This window comes from Condylura cristata, unplaced genomic scaffold (genome assembly GCF_000260355.1).
Source record: "Condylura cristata isolate star-nosed mole 26May11 unplaced genomic scaffold, ConCri1.0 scaffold00003, whole genome shotgun sequence".
NCBI lineage: Eukaryota > Metazoa > Chordata > Mammalia > Eulipotyphla > Talpidae > Condylura > Condylura cristata.
In genome coordinates this window covers 32,598,962-32,616,758 of record NW_004567104.1, presented here as the reverse complement: position 1 = coordinate 32,616,758, position 17,797 = coordinate 32,598,962, and the positions used below count along the sequence as shown (strand labels likewise).

Below are 17,797 nucleotides of genomic sequence, written 5' to 3'. Positions count from 1 at the left end.
TCCATTCACACGCAAGAGGATTATTAAAGAAGGAGATGCAGCCAAACATGCTCTGGGAATGGACCCAGCCCAGTAGTACAGTTCTCCAGGCCTGCAGAGTTGCTAATATCCCCTCCATGCACGTGACTCCAAGCCAACCTTACACGGTGACCACACTGTGTTTCAGAACACAGTTTCGCTACCCTTAGATGTCCGGATTTGTTCCTGGCTCCTAGCCTCCTTGATTCCCAAGTTCCCAGGTTTGAAGCCTGTAGCTCCATTTTCCCTCTTCCCAGAAGCTCCATCCATTTGATGAAAACACACTCCCAGGCCTCATCAACTCAACCCATTACAAGAAATGGAGAGATTTACTTTTGAGGCCTTCATTATCACCTAATTGTGTTCCCACTAGAAACTCATTAATTAGCCATTCTAAAGCTGTCAGTGCACTTAAATAGACTCACAGACTCTTAGAGTTGGAAGAGAACCTTGGCAAATTCAACTTGCTCATGTTAGAAATGAGAAGAGTGAGAGGCCCAGAGAGGTTAACTGCCCCAACCAAGGTTACACAGCAGGGTAGCAATGGGTCCAGGGCTAGAAACCCAAGCCATGAGTTTTGGATGCTCGTTTCCATGTTCCTAAAGGAAGGCAGTGCTACTCCTTACTTTCTACCAGCTATCATTTCCCCAAAGGACTGATTCTAGATCGAGGTATGATAACAGCTGGAAGAAAAAATGAATGTGGAATTTTTTTTTAATTTTTATTTATTTATGCCTGCAGAACTGGGGTAGAGGCAAGAGGTGCAGGGACAGTGAGAGGCTTCACCAGAGACAGAGCGGGGAGCAGAACAGGCAGATTGATGAAGTACACTGCTGAGGGGAGCAGTGGGCAGGTCAGGAGAGGTCTGCCGTGCCATGTGGATCACCTCCCTGGACGGGAATGAAACTTGCACTAAAATGGCTATGGCCAGCTTCACAGTGCTGAGCTTTAACCTGTTGCACCACCAGGGAAGGCTCGTAAATGTAGAATTTTAAAACCAGTAGACTTGAGAACCCACTAAGAGGATGACAAATACACCTTGGCTGCGACGTCTATGACATGCTGGCGGGGGAGTACACCAGGGTGAGAAAAAGTGACTCCTCTGGGAGGAATGTCATGCAGGTTGGGTCAGTGGGGCTACAGGATGACTCTGTGGAGGCCACCATCATCGTCAGTGTAGATTCTTGTTCCCCTGCGTCCACCTGGACAGACTGACTCACAACCTCTGGTGGGGCCCGATAACCTATATTTTGACTACCATACACTAACAGAGGTTCTAAATAGCCACAAACATACAGCAATGAAGGAGACAGAGGAGAAAAGAATGTAAGAGAAGTACACTTGCAACAAGGAAGCAGAGAAGCAGTTCTATGGAGAATGATCTATGCAGGGAAGGTAGGGGTGGCAGGTACTGGACTGAGACTGAGAGGAGGTACCAAGGTGGAAGTACAGGTGCCAAGGTGGCTCAGGTCCAGAGCCTGGCATAAGTGGAGCCAGTGGTCTCAGTAACTATGGCCTTGGGCCTAGGTATTGACGAAGCTTCCCTGAGGACAACAGCTTGAAACTGAGGCCAAGAGGATGGCTCTGGAGGTCAAGGCAGGAATAGTAGATGCTCTACAGAACTCAGTATGACCCGCCCCGTCATGCTAAAGTGCTTTATGTATGTTAATGTAAAGTGCTTTATGCATATCATCTAACCTGGGAAGTAGGGTACAGCTAATCACCTGGATGAAATTAGGAAACAGGGTAGGCACTGACATTGCAGGGCCAATAAGTGACCTCTGGCCTCTGACTCCACCACGATCCCTCCAGGGAAGACCACTAGCTGGCTGTTGTGCCTGGCGTGCACAGGATTTCTGGGTGGGGAAGCCTGCTGCAGGTCTGGAGCTGCCTTCACTGCACTGAGGAATCCAGCATCCCTGACCTCTGCCGTCACTTGGCAGTAGGGTGCCCAGTCACCTTGGCAACCCAAAGCAGGCCCATGCTTCTGTGTGTGACGGTGACCAGCCCAAGCGAGGAGCAGCACCTGAGAAAGGATCATGGATGGGTGGGAAGAGGGGGCTGAACCTCAAGGCTTGGCCTTTCTTTGCCAGGAAACTTGCTGGAAAGAGCTGGGCTGGCCGGTCCACAGGAGGGGTACCTGGCAGGAGTAGGGTGGATTTTATATACAATCTCCCCTCAAGTCTCAGGAAACTGAGCTGCACAGGAGAAGTGGGGAAGATTTAAATGTTTATGCTGAAGAAAAAGGAAAATGTGTGAGAAGAAGCCACGTACTCCAGCCCCCCTGAGGCTGGACAGTGAAGTTTCACTGAAGTGAAGACCTCACCTACCTTCAGTGGGCCTCAGCATCTCCACATTCTCTCACTCAGTAGCAGACTGGCCACCAGAGGGGAACTTTTTCTGTAGAGATGTGGGTAGGGGCAGGAGTGTTGTAGAGAAGAGGACTGAGTCGAGGAGTCGAGAACTGAGACAGACACTTTGGAGAAGAAACTACCGCCACCCACCACTGCTTTTTAAACCTCGGTTAATGGCAGAAATTTCACAAAAAGCTGCATGGGGCCTGAATGGGGTGTGGGGGGGGAAGGCCCTCTGAACCTCCTCCATCATCATCACACATAGCATCCTTGCTGGGGTGGGGGATCTTCCGAACATTCTCTTGTAGGATTCAATATACCAACCCCACTGCCTTCAACTCTCCTTTTCTACCTCTTTCAAAATTCCCAGGCACCAAAAATCCAGAATGTCTTTGTAAAATACTGAAGAATGTACACAGACAATGAAAGCACACCCACTTGTCTCCTTAAAAGCCCAGGACTCCTGCATTCAAGCTCACAGTGAGTGGCCAAGCAAGATACTCAGAAAGGCAGAAAAAATGAACACAGATAATCTATAGAGTAGACCGCTGAGGAGCAATGACGTTTCCCAGATATTTATTGGGTAAAGCACTCCTTGGAATTTCCAAAATTCTCCAGGCTAAGGTAAATGCTAGATCCTTCACCCTACAAAAGCAATATATAACATAATCCTTGCCCTCCAGGAAAACAGATCTACACACAACATCATTTTCAGAACAATGTCAAAGTAAGTGCTCTACACTATGATTTCTACTGATGCTTGAGGTGAAGCTGGAGGGGAGGCTGGCTTGATAACCAAACGCACAGGATGAGAACAAACTGTGCATCCCAGCACGGCGTGAGGCCTCTTGGGAAACCTGTACGGAAGATGCACATGTTCCCACGAAGCAAGTGGGAGCAAGAAGGCAAGAGGCGACTTCAGAGCATCATTCTTAGGGTCTCTGGTCTGGTTCAAGCAGACAGGCATTAAGGACGGGGCTGTGCAGTAGGGCGAACTTCTAACTATTCGATGAACTCAGTGCATTGTGTTAGAAGGAGCTCTTCACATTCTTGATAAACACAGGAGAATGCATTCCGTGGAAGCAGACCTACTTCAGAGCTCCCAAATTCCTTTGTCTGGACATCCACCATGAGACATGTCCGAAGCAAGAATCACCCATCTCATGGCTCATTGTTAGCTGCAAAACTTGCAAGAGCAGAGAGAGGCAAGCTCCTGCCTCTCTTCCATCAGAGTGAGCAACCCAATTTGAAGAATAAGCACCAATTAGCGAGGTGAGAAGCTCAAGCTGTGAATCCTGAAGAGCTTTAACTCGATGGCAAATTGCAATTCTTCAGGTGGCAGTGGGAGGTAGAGGCAGTTTTATCCTGAAGCCCTGATGGGCAGATGCTGATCATTATGTTATTTATGTCTCAGCAAACACTGCAGCATCTGTACAAGAGAAATCTTCCAAGTGGGGTTCTATTTTGAACACAGGATTTCTTATTCGGAAAGACATTGCTTTGAATGCCATTTCAACGTTAAATTTGTTGAGAAGTAATTACAAAAATTAAGCTTCATGTAAATCCACTGGCCTTTGGTTGCCTTATCTGTAAAATGACGATGATCCTGGAGCTACCTATTTCCTGAGACAAGGGTGTAGGTGGCACTTTGTAATCGAGAAAGCACTACACAAGAATTGCAAACATGGCTCTGAGGTATGTCTGTCAGATCCTGATCAACCTGATAGGTAGAAGGCAAAAACCCATCTAACCGCCAACCGGAAAGAGAGAGGATGCTGCAGTTACAGGCAGGCGGCTGGGTTTAAGTCAATCTGACAAATTTTTGAATGTCCAGTAAGTGCAAGTCACTGTGAAAATACCGAACACAGAAAGATAAATAAGAAGCCAACACCGAGGATACAAAGATGACTAAGATTTTCACACCTGGAAAATCTCAGGAAGAAATAAACCCCACATCAAAATCGAAACACAAAACCAAACTTCTGAGAAGCCAAAACAGAGTAACAGAATCCAGGTACCAAAGCCTCCAGGCACCATCCAGAACCTACTCACTGTTATTTCTTGCATTCGTGATTTATCCCCTGGGATGCTTTTAGTCACGAGTAACCAAAAACCCTACTCAGTTCAATGGGGTTTAAATCAAAGAAAATACAATAACTCACATGAACACAAGTTTAAAGTTTCCAAGAAAAGAACCAATTCACAGTTTTTTCCATGTCTCCACTCTGCCAGCCTCTGTAATTCCATGTCCCATTCTGCCATGCCTAGATGCCAACTTCCCCCCTCAAAAGTTCTGAAAGTTGTAATTTGGCTGCCAAGAGCAATCAGAATTGTGTGTCTCCTTATTTACTTGTGCAGGGAGAATAAAGAACTTACCCAGAAATCAGCTGGAACCTCTCTCCAAACCCCAATTAGGTGACACCATATCATGTGTCCATTTAGGACCCAACCACAAACAAAGGAAGAGTGTCCCCAGAAACCAACCTGGCCTGCTCCTTAGCCTGAGGTCAATGCCAAATTTCATTGCTGCTACTCCCAGCCTGGGTGTGGGATAGATAAGAAGTTCACCTAATATGTTCTTAGCCCAGTTATAAGAGCTTCATTTACCCCTTTCCCAAGCCCAAATAAATGCAAATTAAAAGTGAAGAATAATTTGCTTTAGGCAGGTACTCTATGTCTAGCAAGTAGGGACATCAGCCAGCAAGAAGCACAGCTGGAAAAACTAAAAAGCAGGCACAAAAACACAAAACCTCAGGGGGGCATTTGGTATAAGCAAATGGTCTCATAAGCCCCACTGAATTATAACCCAGTACATTAATTAAAGTTCCTAACATACCCTTGGGACATCAAGTAAAGGTTACATTAATGCTCGTTTGACTTTGTTTAAAAAGGCAGGCGCCACTAACACAGTGACAGATTTTGTGTTGCTGCTTAAAGGGACACATCTTCAGCCAGTAAGAAAACTTTGAAATTTGGAATGAGCCTCCCCCATGAAGCTTCTCTGGATGCAGTACAGACTGCAGCTACAACATACCACAGGCAGCGAGATGTCATGGCTGGCCTCCCCCAAGCTCCTTGGTGCTGATGGAAATTGATTGCTACTCATCTCCTACTGGGTGGCTGATTACCAATGCCAAACAAATATTAAGTATTTGCATTATGATGTTGCTCTTCTAGCAACCCACCCAACCCCACCCCACCTAGATCTATCAGATCAGAGTCTCATAGTGTGGTCTAAACTCTGTCTTTGGCCAAAATGTTCCCCTAGCAAATCTGATGTTCAGATAGACTTACCATTTTGAGAATCCAGAATGCTCTGCAGAAAAAGCCCTCTGAATGGGAGAGCCAGGGCCTTGCAAAGCTAAGGGTCCTCTCTTCCTCTCTGTCTTGCCTTCAGGAAGGCCAGCAGGAGATGTAAAAATGTGATTGCTCTGGGCACTCACCTCTCCTAAGACGAGCAGAGTTCCCCCATCCCTGCAACAAGAGGTACCAGCAGAAACCGACATGGGCTATGCAACAAGTAACTCTCCTACCTAAGGGCCAGAGCAAATCTGCTTCTCCGATTCACTGGCTTCCCTACTCCTGCCCAGAGCCTTCCTTCAACCTGGGCCCACACCCCAACACTAGGGTGGGAGGAGCAATGACAGCTTGACAGATACTGCCCCTCCCCAGCCAAGCAGGAACATTTCTTGTCACCTAGTAAATGGCACTACTGCCAGTTGCTACTGCAGTTTCCTTTGCTCACCCCACCCTGTCTCACCCTCCAAGGATGTTCTCTGCACTATGTTTAGCCCCCACCCTCTCAAAGTAACGGGCCATGGGAGGGGCAAGGGGCAAAGGAGGACCAAGAGACTCTTTGGTCGCAGGAATGTGACTTCTTGGGACCAAAAGGCTGTTGGTTGAGGGTGACAATTAGTACTCTTTGGGACTTTCCAAACAAGGAAGAGAACAAAGTCTGACCCAAACACTCCAGTGGGGAGATCTGGGACCAGGCCCCTGCCCTGCCCTGTGGAGGTCGCCCGCAGGCCAGCCCTCAGCCTCTGACACAGTGCCTCTGTAATGGGGGGTCCCCAGGAAAAGGGGAAGTTCCAGGTTCCCTACCCCGCCTGGTGGGGGGCGGGGAGAGGAGCTGAGCAGAGAAGAGAGGAGTCTGGAGAAGAAGGAAGCAGGATGGAGAGCCAGAAGGAGACCTGAGGAAGCCACATGGAGCAGGGAGCATGTGATTAAGAAACTGTGCTTGTTTCCTGGTCCTAGACTGGTTGAAAGAGATATGGGTGAGAGACCCGTGGGAGGTGACTATGACAGTGTTTATACTGATTTTGATTGTGCTCTTTTCCTCCCAGACTTGTCTGGCCATTGCTGACCCTTTTCTATGGGTCCCAGCCAGAAGGTGCTTTTAGTCTTGTGGCGGGCTTTCAGGCTTTGATTCAATCCCTTTTGAGTGGACTTTTACCCACGAGGGGATGGGTAACTTCAGGTGTTTGATTTAGAAATTATATTCCTTGTCTTTTTTTTTTTAAGATTTATTTATTTATTCATACAGAACTGGGGTACAGGCCAGAGATGCGGAGGGTGAGAGGATTCACCAGGAACAGAGTGAGGAGCAGAACAGGCAGATCGACGAAGTACACTGCTGAGGGGAGCAGCGGGCGGGTCAGGAGAGGTCTGCCGCGCCATGTGGATCTCCTCCGGGGCAGGCGGGAATCGAACTCATGAGGAGTTGGCTTAACCTTCTTAGTGCTGTGCTTTAACCCGCTGCGCCACCAGGGAGGGCCTCCCCCTTGTCTTTTTTGTATTGCACACTCATTGTATTAAAGTTCCTTTCCATTAAAGCTCTTATGCCTTGTCTTGATGTGGTGGATGGCAGAACCTATTTAGAGCAGGCAGGTGTGAGGGCTCGGGGTGCCCCTCTCTCTCCCTGCCTTGTAACACCTCTGCCCCCCCAGCTCCTGTTTCCTTTAGTTTCCAGCCTCTGGAAACTATGGTCATGGGTTATGGGCAGATCATACCCAAAAGGCGCTTCCATCCCTACTATCCTGGCACCACCTATTTGACCTTGAAGAAGGCCTGCAGTCTCCCTGAGCCTCAGTTCCTTCTCTTGAGATGGGTAAGGCTTGCCTTGGCTTGTTTCCCCAGCTCTTGTGAGGCTTAAAACATACAACAAATGTGAATGTGCCTCGTCAACCCAAAAGCAGTGTTCACTCATGAAGGATCGCTGGTCACTGGGCTCGGAGCATCTCCAGCTGAGAAAAGGGTCTCATTCATCTTTGTTTCCAGTCTGGTGTTGGCAAACATCTCCTGAGGAATGACTGGGGGTGGGATGTAGGGGGCTGGGGGGTACATGAACGGAATGAAGAGAGAGCAACCTGGGGGATGGGCATGCCTACCAAATCAGGTAAAAAGTTAGGAAGTCATGATGGAAGAAGAAATGCCCCTCTGTCTAGCAAACTCTGTCTCCAGAGGCAAACAATGACCCCTCAGCAGTCCCTCTGCCAGGAAGCTTTTAAAGATGTCTCTAGCCCTGAATAGAAAAGGATGTTATTAAAGTTCTTTCACATCCACTTAAATACTGGGGCCCTCCCTGGTGGTACAAGGGGTTAAAGCACAGCACTGTGAAGCTATTCACAGCCACTGCAGCAAGAGTTTGAGTCCCACCCCGGGAGGTGACCCACATGGTGCAGCAGACCTCTCCTGACTCATCTGCTGCTCCCCTCAGCAGTATTTCAATAGATCCACCTGTTCTGCTCCCTACTCTGTCTCTGGTGGATCTTCTCACCCGCTGCACCTCTGATCTGTATCCTAGTTCTTGTGTGCATAAATAAATAAATATTTAAATAAATAAATAAATACTGAACACATCCAACTTTTAAACTGCATGGGAAATCCCATTTTATTAACCACCCTGTATGGTGCTTGCTCACATTGATGGGTGAGTATTGGAAGCTTAGAGTTGGCCTGGGCAGGCCCAACCTCCTCTGGCTTTGGTCCTAGAAGAAGAGCCACTCGGGAGGCCAAAAGAACCAGGTGTGCTCCTCCACGTTTTAAGTGAAGGAAGGACTTGTTTCTCCACACAGGACTGCTCCATTCCTGGGAGCCCACAGGACAATCCTTACCCCCTCATCACTCCCGCTCCACACCATCCTACACCACCACTACCCTGCCTTCAGAACAGAAACACAGCCTCTTAGCAGATGAAAGGGGCAGCTGCTTTTGCCACACATAAGCCCTCCCATGGCAATCCTGGCTGCACTTTCAGATATTCCTGCCTCCCTTAGCATATCCAGGCCTAAACTGTAATGGAATAATTGGAATAAGATATAAAGGAGAACTTTCCACTTGGTGGAGCATGAAGAATCAGAGGGTAGTCATTTTTAGACATAAAAAAACTCTCCGACAATGTTACACTTGCCCTCTAAGCACCGAGGCAAATTGGTAAGCCAGCACACACACACACACACACACACACACACACACACACACACACCTTGCTCATGCCCCTTTCTTCTTCCCCATTCAAATGTTAGAGCTGGCCAAGGTCTGTTCTTCAGGTCCCTGCAGCAGGGTAGCAGGCAGGCTGGCAAAGACGCTCTAGATAGCCTCACAGACCCAGACCCCAGGCCTCCCCCGACTCTCCAGATGGAACACAAGGAAGCCAGAGCCCCAGGTCTCCCCTCACTCCAGAGCTCCCTGCCAACTGCTAAACACTTCTCAGCTTGAAACCTTGATTCTTTCCGTTAAACTCAGTAAATCAAAAGGAAGTCCAATTTCACAAACATATAGTCTAAGACAGGCAACAGACTGGACTAAGAAGGGATATAGAAAATGCAAAACCCACTGTCAAAGTATAGTTATCAGATGCATTCATACACTTAGTTTGCTCATGAGAAAAGGATAGTAACATGGTGTTTGTGGAGGTTTATTCAAGGCAGACCATGGCTTCTGCCCAGAAGGGGCCCCTCGTCTCAGGTGGGCAAAGTCTGGCCCAGAGGAGTGGATGGGCTCAGAACGGGAGGGGAGAAGAAACGAAGGAGGCTGGAGCCACAGGACAGGTGAGCATGGGTCAGGAGAAAGCCAGGAGGCACAGGATTTTGAGAACAGATTATGAACAGTGGCAAACTGGGGAGACCTTGGGGACCTAGGCCTGAGAAATTGCCACCAAACTGAGTTATTGGAAGCCCTCGGAAAAAGCAGCTCAGGAAAAGTACCTGCGGCAGAGTGTGAAAGACCATAGGGAGCCAAGACGGTTGCAGGGAGGCCTGCCGCAGGCAGGGATGAAGCATTTGAAAACCCAGCAGACAAAAAGAAAGCACAGACAGCTCAGAGGTGCAGACTTTTGCAGAAGGGCCAAATTGCTTGGAGTGGCAGGGAAGCAGGAGCCTGTCTCCCTGAGGCCCTGAGCTCCGGAGACAAAGCAAGGGCTGAGGTCCCCAGCTGAGCTGGGGGTGGGGTGGGTGCTTACAGCCGCCCAGGGCTGGGTGTGAGGGAGACAGTGCCCCCACACAGAAGTGCTTTCAAGTAGCTGCAGAGCACAGGAAACCAGAGCTTCCCAGGGCTGCTGCAGCACCAACACCTCCCAGTTTTCAAGGAGGCCACAGGAGGTGTGGTCCCTGGGCCAGGCCATTGCTTTGTGGACAGAGCAGTTGGCAGGAAACCAAGGCACAGCATTGCAGCCTGAGATGAAAGGGAGTTTTTTATTCCTATCTATGCATCCACAGTCCACTCCCCACTCCGGGGAAGAGATTCTCAGGGTGGGAAGTGGGCTTAGAGACTTCCACTTCCTCACCTCCCTCTGGAGGCCACACATAGGGGAAAGGGGGGCTAAGAGAAGGGTCTGTGCTATCTGCAAGGTTTCCATCATCCAGGCTTCCCCAGCTGGAGGAGGGAGAGCCTGTGAATGCATCAAGTACACACAAGGAGCGCTCCAAATTTGTTCCCCCAGTCGCCCCCATCACCCCCCACTCCATTCCTGTATTTAGAGAGCTGCCACCTCTGCTCAAGTGTGTATCTGCTTGTGTACAGCGTGCTAGCATGTGTGTGATGCAGAGAATCGGAGAGACAGAGACAAAATGAGAGATAAGCTCCATGGCTGTCCCAAAGACCCAGTCTCAGCCCCCGTGCTAACTCCCGCCACTGAGACTCACTGAATAACCCTGACATCCTGAGAAGTTCTGCACCCTACTCCTCAGCCCACTCCTCAGATAGAAAATCCAGAACCCTTTCTTGAGAACATGCTCACCCATGCTTTGAAAAAGAAATAACAGCGGGAGAAACCAGAATGTTCTCTGACTAGCTCTCATTAACAACTCCACACACATGGAGGCCTCTGTGCTGAGCGAAGGAACACAAAGATAAATGTGGCCCTGGGAGATGGCGCTCACAGCAGGGAGACTGCCGTGTCAGGGGAGCTGTACAACAGCAGTAAGTGCTGAGGGCAAGAGCTGAAAGAGGTGGCTCAGGGGTTCTCTCCCGGGCTGCCCCTGAGATTCACCCAAGGAGCCCTAAAGGTATATTGGTGCAGGCCCCACCTGGACAGACGGCATCACTCTTTGATGGGCTTCAGTTTTAAGAGCGCTACAGGTGCATCCAGGCAGGGAAACTCTGTACCATGCTTTCAGAGTCAGCAGACAAAGGACAAAACAGGGGCAGGTCCGGGGAAGTGCCCATCTGAGATCTGTGCCTCCCCGGCACAGCACAGCACAGCACAGCACAGTGGGTCCTGAGACAGAAATAGCGATGCCCCTAGTTGACAGGACAACCCAGAAGGAGAAGCGTGGCTCAGGCACTAATCTGCAAACTTGACCTCAAGGCTGGAAAAGACCTGGTTTTGCTGACCTGGAGTCTGTAAGCACCTGTCCCTCTCCTTCTGAAACTCCGTAGAGTTTTATTCTTGCCATTTTGGACACTCCAGTGGGAGGGAAGAAAAGGAAAAGCACACCCTGCTTCCATGCACCCTAAAGTCCAGGAAAGGGAAGACACGGGGCCTCTGCATGGGGTCTTCAAGCCCAACCCCAAAAAGGTCTGGAGAGGAGAGGGCAGACCTACCCCTGGAGGAAGAAGCGAGTGTCTATCTAGCCACGGTGGCTATGTTGTTCAGTGTGGGGCAGGGAGCCCAGGGCTCAGCTCCAGGGCCTGGCCCCCCCAGAGTGACACCACTACTGGCCACGGATTTTACATGGTGTGATGGGGCAGGGCACAGAGTTTGAAAGAGGAAACTAGGGCTTGAAACTTCCTCTTTGTAGAGGTTTGGCCTGGGATACATTCTGTCTGGAGAATTTCTCCACCTCTAAAATGGACTCAATGTATCAAACTCAGAATTGTTTGGAACTGTTGTAAAATTAAGTGAGATGGTGTACAAAAAGCAATCACAACAGAGTTAGGCCCCGAGTTCAGTTGAGGGAAGTTGCAGTTGAGAGGAAAACAGAGAAGAGAGTTCCCCTTAGCGGTTATATAAACACTCCCTTAAAAGCTGGGTTTTGCAGATATTATCGTCATCATCATTTAGCCAAGAGTGGGTGAAAGTGAATTACCTGAAGTCCGAAGAGCGGGTCCTAGGGAAATACCCCTCCTGTGTGGCAGGCAGGGGTGTGGGAAGGCCAGGGTCTCAGCAGACAGAGGTGGGGCTAACCCACTGATTGCCTCTCCCAAGAAAGCCAGATTTTAGAAAGGCAAAGTGCTTCTTCACCCCTCTCTCTCGGGCTCCCCACACACTACACGGTGAGGACTCAGGAATACTGTCGTTCAGTCTGAGGTGAAGTTGGAGAGGTTGATATAGCAGGTCAAGCGACAACTCTGTGAACGTGAAGAAGGTCCATACAGTGCACTTCATGCACTTCAGTGAGTGATGAGAGCCCAGAATGACTGGGAGCAAGCGGGCAAGAAGACAGGCCGGTCCACTCCAGGGCACCAATGCCAGCCTCCCCCTCCTTCCCACTGACTCTTCCCCATGGAAGGTGGAGCTGCACATGGTGTGCCCTCCTCACACACAGAGAAGCTGCCATTGCCTCCCATCTCAGCATGCCCATCTGATGAGGCCACGTTTCTCAGGTTTCTCACCTCCCACTCTGTGATGTAAATATTATCACCATATAATGAGAACACTGGAAGCTCACAAGTTGTCTCTTCACATCTCTCAAGCTGTGACTCCTCTCCACACCTGGAGGAACCCATCTGCCATCAATGCCCATGGTCACTCAGCAGGGAGGCTCACTGGCCATGAACCCAGATTCGTATCCCAGCATGGCCGCAACGCTAGAACCACGGCAGACCACATCACCTCAGGTCCTTCCAAGCCCCGTGGCTCTCCAGTATGTTGCAAACATTCTCACTGAAAATGTAAATACTTTGAAAGGTTGTAAATTTAAAACCAGGCAGAATTTGGGCACAGTCCCATCAGAATAAGCCCCGCCAGGACAACCGTCAGTTTATCTGGTGCTGCCATGGATGGATTATTCATGCACACAGGTCATTCAGCCATCCAAAGCCCAGACTCCCACCATCAGCCTTCACAGCCTTGTGAAGGGCACAAGGTTCCTTAAAACAGATGAAAGAATCTGAGCTCTTCAGGGGGTCGAGTTGAACTTCCATCCATATTTTGCGGACAAGGGCTTTGTCAAATCCCCTCACTGTCTGGGGGCAGGGACATTATTCATGTGGACAGCCTGTCCTGGGGGCCTACCCTCCAGAGACTGGACCACAAGCCATTCCTAAATGTGCGGACATGGGGGTGCTCAGTCACCCTCTCATGGGCTGAGCCCCTTCCTCCTGGCAAGAGCCCAGTTGTGAGGGCGACAAGAACAGAGAGTCAGTGAGATACAGGTTGTTATGTAACTACCAGTTTCCTCACTCATAAGACGAGGGAACAATACCTGGGAAGCTCCTAGGGAGTGTGGGGCCAGGTAGGTGGTGCCACCTCGTCACACACGAGCAAGATCAGGCCAACATGGGAGATCATGGGACACCTGGGGTTCATCTCGGGCACTAATTTACCAAATACCTTGTGAAACTCCTGAAAGCTGGAGTTTTGCCCAAGAAAAAAAAAGGATCTAAATTCAGACAGTGGTGGGGAGTGCGGCTTCCTTATGGTGGCAGAGTCTGCGTCAGGCCTTCATGAAAGGGATCCCCAACCCAATTTCCCAATACACAGACACACACACACACACACACACACAGAGCTTGTGATTCAGGGTTAATCTCAGAAGATTGCCCAGGACACAGGCTCTTGACATAATTGCAGGCCTTCAAGTGGTCACTAGAGGGCTCAGGAGGGCACTGAGGCTGCTGCCCCAGGGACAGCCCAGGACAGGGACAGGCTGGGAAACAAGATAGGGCTGGAGGGAGAGGGAAGAGAGATAGGGGTGCAGGTGACCAGCTATGCTGTGGAAGGGCAAGATGGCTTCCCACAGAAGCTTCCCATCACCTCCTCAGGATACAGAATGGCCCAGAGAATGCCCCCACCCCTCACTCCAGGGCTCCCAGAAGTGACAGCATTCGTGAACAACCTCCTCACAGAGAAACACTGTGTACCCAAATTTCTTGAACCACTAGTTTCCCACCTCTCCTCTATCACCAAATGCAAAAATGTCCCTGAAGCTGTCTAGCACCCTGATCTATAAGAGCCTGCAGGCAGCATCCAGCCATGGGGAGGAACCCATTGGCAGGTGGAAATAGCATCTGCTGTGGGTTTACTATAGCCTGGGTTCAAATCCTACTTTATATAAATGTACAATGCCAGGAAAATTGCTAAGTCTTTTCTTCATGTGTAAATGAAGGATTATTCTCTCCCTTAACAGCCTCCATGAGAATTGACTGAGGTCACACAAGGGAGATATAATTTGAGAATACAAAACTGACCCACCAGGATTTACCCAGTGGGGCTGCAGGATTCATTGCTCCTACAGCTAACTTTTCTTTCTCCCTGTGCTCCTTTCTGCCCTCCTCCCCATTCCTTATCCCACCCAAGCCCCAGGCCTATGGAGAGTCCTCCTTAGTCCTGTCCTCTCAGAGTTCAAGCCCAAGGGGACAATCTTGGAGCAGTACTTTCTCCCAGCAGGACCAGCTGTGAAGTGTAATTAAAACCATGGGTTAATTAGGAGTGGCAGCCATCTTGCCAAGAGCAGAACCTTGTCACAGTTCATCCAGTGTCCAGAGCACCATCAAGTCTCAGAGGTCCCGCACCACCTCCCCCACCCCTCCACCCCTCCACGCCAATGCTAGAGAGCTCCAGCTAAGTCACACTGGGCTTGCCATCACTCAGCTCTGATAATTTCTCTTGCAGTTCATTCTCTCATCGTTCCCCACTAGTCTAACTTAAATTGTCCCCTATACAGATTGGGGGAAGGATGTGTATTAGGGTTTCCCCAAAGGTGCCCTGAGAAGTAATCTTAGAGAAAGGTAGAACCTTAAGTCCCACCCCTGCCCCCCAATCATGATGAGATGTGTTAGAATCCACAGGATGGAGCCAGGGACAGAGGCAACACAGTGTACAAAGGCAGAGAGGAAAGGGAGAACACACCCACCACGAGAGAGACCAGTGAGACGGGGCTGGCGGGGGAGAGAATGTGTTTCAGGAGAAAGCCAATACACCTGGCCTGGGCTGGAAGCCTGGGGCTGCCTAATCGGTACCTAGTAACTCCGCGTCTCAGTCACCCCATCTGTAAAATGGGGTAATAAAATCATACTTACTCTTATACTCTCACAAGCTAAAATATATCCAGCTTTTGAAATGGTCTGACCCTCTAACAGGGTGTCCCTGTTTATCCCATGAAGCCAAAGAGCAGCAATAGAAAGGAGAGAAAGCAAAACTTCAGGAGTGAGAGATATCTGGGGAAGAGAAGTGTTGGAGGAGAAAAACACTGACTAAAAAGGCACCCACAGATTTGGGGACTTCTCTAGTGAACCATCCAGTTCTCTCTCCAGCTTGGCTCTGGCCTCTCTCTTAGGTGTAGGATTCCATGAAGCGTGAACAGCATGGGCACAGGAGACCAGAGCAGGAGCCGATGGAACCTGCAAAAGCTCCAGTTGCTCCAAGTGAGCTCAAGCCACTTGGTCCAGCTGCACATGTAAATGAGGCTCCCACAGCTGTGGGGATCTCCCAGAGTCCTGACAACATCTTGGCAAGCACTGAGGAAGGCCTCAGGCAAGCCGCACAACTGTTGCATCTAGAAAGGGGTCTGAGGTGCTTTTGCAGACCTCAGAGAGGGAAGCTCAGTGTACCTCCTGAGAAAAATTCTTGAAGAGACTGTAAATGAAGGGTGCCGGGCACTTGGGAAGGGCAGCGAGACCCCAGTCACATAGTGTATGTTCGATAATAAGGTCCTGTCAGGCACAGCTCATCTCCTCCTTGACAAGGTCACAGGGCTGGTAAATCAGGAAAGTGGGGTTTGCCTTTGCAGCTGATCTTGAAAATATCTGACAAGCTCCTTGTGAAATTGTGTACAAGCTAGAGAAAGGAAGTTAGGAGGTGGCAGGATTTGTGGGATATGTAACTGTGGTGCAATCACACCCAAGGGCATTACCAATGGCTCAAGGGTATTATAATGCCTTGGAGAGAAATACCTGGGTGTGTGCTGTAGGGCTCTGACCTATACCAGTGCCTGTGCATCAACATATCAATTCCCTGGGTCAATAGGTGGGAAGTGTTGAAGCTGGGAGCAACAGCAGATATATATTGGCTGTCAAAGACAGGATCTGAAATATTTTAATCAGTTGGAGAGATGGCCTGAGCTTAGACAAGATAAAATAAATTAGGGAAAAAATGTGAATTCTTAAACAAAATTTGCTACAGTCGAGTTAACGATTAAATTGTGTCCCTCTAAAACATGTAGGTTCAAGTTTTAACCTCCAGAACTTCAGCATGGACCTAATTTAGAAATAGTGTTGTTGCAGAAGTAATTAGTTAAGATGAGGTCACTGGAGTAGGGTGGGGCCCTAATTCAGCATGACTGGTGTCCTTATTAAAGGGGAATTTGAAGACAGGCACACAGAGAGAACGGCAGGCAAAGATGGCGGCAAAAGAGCAGGGTGTTGCATCTTGCAGCTCCAAAAGGGGCCTCTCAACTTCCTGCCTGGCACCACCCATCCAGGCCTCTTCCTCATTTATAGGATGTTTGGTGCCAAGATCTCTAACAGAAAAAAATTGCACTCTGAGGGTAGGAAGTGTAGACCCAGGAACCTCACAAGTGGGTCTGGTAAGACCCATATGCACCAGAGGAAGAAAGTTGCTCACCTCTCAAGGACAGGGATCTCAGAAGGATGGAGAATGCATTCTTCATCACCAGGAAGACAGGGGATGGGAGTCCCAAGAGTTACCTAACCCCTACAAAGGAGGGACACAAGTGAGTTCTTTGGGAGAGACAACATTGTTACTACTAAGGCTCTTCCCAGGGTGGCCTCACAGAAGAGTGAGCGTCTATAGGACTAAGCTACTGCATTTAGTCCTTCTTTAAACTAGTCCCTCATTTTACCAAACAGACTCTAAGTTACACAAAACCCACAACCAAAAAACAGTCAAACTGGATTTGAACCCAGGTCTGTCCCCTCCCCATGTTCATTGTTTTCCCAAGGGTTCTACTCTGCTTCCCCAGGGAAGGTTTGGGCAGGACCCCCAAGACATCAGCCTGGGCAGCTGGAGCCACTTCATCCCCTTGGGAAGACACCCATCCCACAAGACCCAGCTTCCTGTAATTGCCACTCCCAAGTCCTCTGGTTCCCCCAGGCTGAGCAGTGAAGTTCTCTTCTTCTGTGTCAATCACTGTGGCCCCTTCCCCAAGCCTCAGGATCTCTCCATCTCTAGATAGACAAACTGCTTTCACCAGACCTTCTGTGGTCAGATTTTCCAACCCTCTCCTGATGCTGGATGCCCTCCGCTGAACACACCTGAGTTAGTCAGGGTTCTCTCCACCGAGTCCAGAAACACAGATATAGTGACCAGGGGGAAACTGTCTGGACACTGGGCAGACGTCTCTTATGCCACTAAGATAGTATTGCTTTGATTAGTGAACTAAGCCAGAAAGAAAAATTAAAATACCGATGATTTCACTCCTAGCAGGAACATAAAGGACCAGGGGGAAAAATAATAATGATAAACATTTTATGGGAGTGGAGTGGAGAATGGGATCAAAAATGGTGGGGCGGGGGCGGGGAGTGCACTGGACTATGGTGATGGCACACAGGTGAACTGGTGATGGGAAGTCCATGGGGATTACAACTGAGATGGGAAAAGGCACAAAATGATGTAAAAATAAACTATTATAAAAGAAAAAGATAGGGTTGCTTTGAGCAGTCCTATCAAACCCGTCAGCTCCTATGAAGTCTTCACACAATTAAACCCCTCGATTTTTCTCATGCTCTGCAGCCAAATCAAGCCTGCCCCCACCGCCATGAACTTGAGTAATTAATTTCTGCAATCTAAATGTGACTTTCCATCC

General features: G+C 49.3%; 1 protein-coding gene across 1 annotated transcript in view; it reads right to left on the bottom strand.

The window, feature by feature from the left end:
• SEMA5B (sema domain, seven thrombospondin repeats (type 1 and type 1-like), transmembrane domain (TM) and short cytoplasmic domain, (semaphorin) 5B) overlaps window positions 1-16,637 on the bottom strand; it is a 105,283-nt gene extending 88,646 nt beyond the window's left edge. Inside the window, exon 1 of the mRNA XM_012730461.1 lies at window positions 16,597-16,637. The gene's annotated coding sequence lies outside the window, so the exon portion shown is untranslated. The remainder of the gene's footprint in view (window positions 1-16,596) is intronic.
• Window positions 16,638-17,797: the final 1,160 nt, after the last annotated feature.